Below are 4802 nucleotides of genomic sequence, written 5' to 3' on the forward strand. Positions count from 1 at the left end.
GATTTTGACCGAAAATATTAGGTTGCATTTTTCAATAGTAGGTTGAACTGGTGCACGTCCATAAGCATGCTTAGAAGACATACGTTTACAAACAACTAGGCCCTTGAAGATCCGGGGTAGAATAGGTCTTCAGCAAATCATGCTTGCCGTATAAAAGGCGACTATGCTTGTCATAAAAGGCGACTAACAGGATCGGGTGGTCAGGCTCGGTGACTTGGTTGATGCATGTCATCGTATCCCATTGGCGTGGATCGATGCTCATGATGTCAACCACTGGATTGTCTGGTCCAGACTCGATTATTATACAGACCGCCGTCATATAGCTGGAACATTGATGAGTGCGGTGTTAAACATCAACCAAACAAATATAAATTACTATTTTCATAATTAATTGGTTTATGGTATTTTTACAGGACCATAGGTCCGATAGTAGAAAATACAATAAATATTTGAGGTACATTCTTTCAAGTGATCCTTTAAATGTAGACAAACCAAAGGGTTTCTGAACAACGCTGTTTTTCGTTAATAAAGCTTGTTGAGGCACCAAGAAAAAGATAAGCTGTTATAAAAGATAATTCTTATGTACATTTATAAAATGTTTGTCCAACGGGTGTATACTCCAATCAATTAAAGCTGAACCACCTTACCTTTCCGTTCATTAGAAGATGTTCTAAGTATGGTGTATCAGATGCACTGCACTGATGCCGTATTGTAATGCCCTTTTATGGAAACACCGGGGGATTCCGAGCTTATTCGACGAACCGGCAGTAAAATCCATATCTGGTCTAAGGGACATTACTCTTCATAGCATGTACGTCAGATATATTCGGGTCAATAACGTATCCACTAATAAGAACATTTAAAATACAGTTGAGCCTGTTTGTAAGTAGCTTTAAGTTTTGGGCTGGTAGAAAAGCTATTTTTATACAAATATCCATTCCTCTGACATGACTGACAAATACATCGTTATATTTTTATTTGATGATGACTTTTGCATATTTTGTAATGATAAAAATCATATGCATGTTTATAATGTGCCAAATCAAGACCCTAAAATATGCCCAATGTACGGTGGCCCATAAGGGACATGGAGTCTGTTTTTTCAATATTTTGATATTTCACTAACTGTTATCGTAACCTTTTGCAAATTAACACGATTTTTCATACAAATATGTGATAAATCATGTATAAAGTAGATATTGAATCGCTGAAAAGTGAAGCGAAAATGTCAAAAACTAAAATTAAAATGTCAAAAACAAAAGCGAAAATGTCAAAAACTAAAATGAAAATACAGAAAACTATTTCACCGCGGTGGAAATAGTTTTCTGTATTTTCATTTTCATTTTTGACATTTTCGTATTTGTTTTTGACTTGTCCATTTTAGTTTTTGACATTTTCGCTTCACATTTCAGCTATTCAACAGCTACTTGAAAGTACATTTTCCATGTTTTCGGTTGTTTTTAGACATGATTTATCACATATGGTTACCATAAAAGTAAGTGAAATATCAATTGAAAATATTGAAAAACAGACACCATTTCCCTTATAGGCCACCGTACCAAGGGCTACATTATTACCACGGTCAATGGTTCCTGGGGAGTATGCAACCCAAGCTGGGTGTGGGGCGCTAGAAGATTTACAGTCCCGTTACCATCTTATTCCACCGGGTACCCATTCACTGCTGGACACGGGTAGCCCAGTCGTCTAAGGCGCCGCGATTCGCTGTGCAGAGTTGCGTCCCTTGGGCACGCCAGAAACCTATGATTGTAGGTTCGAATCCCGGTTCGCCCCGATTATGTTTCTTGGTTTGTCTGCACCATACCCGTGCTCGTGGGTTTCACCAAATTGGTAAACGTCTAAGACCTGCATCACTTCGGGATTTCCTCCCACATTAAGCTGACACGCCATGATATAACTAGAATACTGTTAAAAGCGGCGTTAAACCCAACTCACTCACTCGAACAGAGACAGCCCTAGAAACACCCAAGTCAAGTCAAGTTGTCAAACGCAGTTACCCTTCCAACTACTCGCCACGACCAACGTTGCTTATCTTGTGCCCTGTGCCCTGTGCTCTGATCGCTGTGCACATTGACATCATTAGAACTCTTCCTAAGGATGTGTCTTAGAGACGGAACATTTACAATTCTTGGATGGGGTGGGAGCGGTATGCTTTATTGGTCACATCATACATTTTTCTTCTCTGAAAAGGAGAGCCGAACACTTTTCACAAATATTTTTTCGGGACATTAAAATTTTGCTACCAATGCTGCCAGTGCAATTTGGAAGCAAACCCAAAAGTATATCAGGTTGTAGGTTTAAAAAATACAGGGTATATTGTGTATTCGAACCGTTCACAAAAAGCGATTGATATTAAAGGCATTTATAAATAAAATATATTAAAAAACGCTGTAAGAGAGCTGCAGCACCTTGAATAGATAAGTAGCCTGAAGATAGCAGCGGTTTCGTCTTTGGTTATTCCTTTTTCGAATATTTTAAAACGAACCGGCAGCGAATTCGTTATTAAAAAAACACAGTAAGTCAATCTAATAATTCATTGAAATGTCTCCAAGTATATATAATCAGGTTGCCTAACATAAGTTTATTTTTTCAGAGTTTATTTATTCAGTACTTTATTTCAGTACTCCATTAAACGTCTGGGCGTTCCTTTCTTCTTCAGACGCTCTTTATCCCCGGCATTTTAATCACAAGGATAATAATGGAGAGAATTCGTGCACAAAATATACCCGACGTTTAATCGAGAGCCAGCGTTCAATCGAGACCAGGTGTTTATTCGAGGCCCGGCGTCTAATTAAGAACCAGCGTTTATTCGAGCCTCAGTGTTTAATCGAGGAAATACGGTAACTATAAAACAACCCGCTGCTAGTTTCCGGCTGCTCGTGCAGCTACTAAAAAACTGGAGATGGTCAGGTTAAACAACGCTGTTGGTATACACCAAGGTGTGACGTAGGTGACGTAGGTGACGTTGACGTGAAATGAGTGAGTGGGTGTTTTAATGCCGCTTTGAACACTATTTCGGTTATATCACGAGGTGTCATCTTTATATAGGAGTAGGGCTTCAAGACAGTTTCCCACTCTGGTGAAACCCCATCTTCCCGAGGCAAGAGCGTCCACGGGCCTTTTTATCAAAGTCAATCTCATTAACTAATGAACGACCTTTCATCCGACCAATCAGAGCGTCGCTTACTAGATCATGAAAGTGACAGTCGGAATGTGATTTCTAATCATGCATCCTCGTAAACTTTAACACAGGGTATTCCGAACGATAGTTGTGGGCTTAACGACTGAATCCATACAATCTTGACCATCTCTTAGCCATTCCAGAATGTTCTTTTGTTCAGGTTTCAAATTTTTAATCGAAAATTTGTCAAAATATGTTTCGAAGCGTAGCCGCCAATTTGAAATGAGTGCCGGAAAGCACGAGAAAGCTAATGGATAATGTCGACTTCTTGTCAGTCATTCCATTGGTCGGTCAAAGTTCGCGAAAGGTTGTTCTGACGTGACCCGTAATCGGATGTCCTCAGATCTTTGTTTAGCGGTTAGCGAGAACTAAGATCTGATTTTAATGAGATTGTATCAATATTTCAATAGAAACTAGGCTATGATATAGGCTGGTGGCATGGTTGCCTCGGGAAGATGGTGAAACCCACGATCACGGGTATAGGTTGTTGACAAACCAGTGGCACTAATCAGGAAGAGGCTTAAATTCATTCCCATTAAAAACGGCGTGGTATGTTATTCATGATATCAATAACCGATTATTTACAGGTCGATGTTAAATATACCAATTATTTACAGGTCGATGTTAAATATACCTGGAATGTTACTCAAACAACAAACACAGAATGCCGCCAGAAGTGACATTTCGTAACAGTTCACAACCTTAACAAGACCGCCTCCGTGGTCTCGTGGTAGAGCGTCCGCCCGGAGAGCGGAAGGTCCGGGGTTCGATCCCCAACCGCGTCATACCAAAAGACGTTAAAAGATGGTACTTGTTGTTACCCTGTCTGGCGCTCAGTATACTGTGTCTGAGTGGGTTATTCGTGTTAAACTGCGGCATGGTATCTCAGTGTGCTAGCACTATAAATCGGCATCAGTCCTGACTAGTACAAGCAGCCACACAAACACACACATGTACATGCACGTCGCTATATAAGTGCAATAATCTTGGACGCGACGTTAAACCCCATTTCACCTCACCTACCTTAACACTGAAATATGTTGAAACAACAGTAGCATACCGGGACTTTTGGAAGTATATAAAGAGTTGTTATAGCCACGCCCAAGAACCTGTTTATAGTTCGACTCTCTCTCTCTCTGAGCTAACAGCTGACACGCTGACCCAAAGAAATCACCAACTGTGAGAAATAAACCACACCATTCCACATACTAGTATATAATGTATTCCAAAATGGTAAATTCACAGTGACTACATATACACACCAACCGTGTAGCGTTAAACTTAATAGCTCACACGCATTTGAAAAAGTAATATATACGCTATGTTGTTACATCAGAACATCCGGCGCAGCAGATGCAGTCATATCCTGATAAGCACCTGCACATGCATGTTGGACACACGTGCTAACACGTTTATCCTTCTAAAATACACAAAGAAGATAAGACTGCGCATTTTCTATTTGACAGTTAACGGATTTTTGGTAAACCAATATGCATTGGTACAGGTCGCAATAAAAAAGATTCCGTGCAGCTGAATTCTTTTTTATTTTGCGTAGTGGCTGTAGGTTTAATGGTAATAAAATACATGCTAATTTTGTTTCAAG

Source organism: Haliotis cracherodii, unplaced genomic scaffold (assembly GCF_022045235.1).
Source record: "Haliotis cracherodii isolate W230 unplaced genomic scaffold, xgHalCrac1.p SCAF_11, whole genome shotgun sequence".
NCBI classification, from domain to species: Eukaryota; Metazoa; Mollusca; class Gastropoda; order Lepetellida; family Haliotidae; genus Haliotis; species Haliotis cracherodii.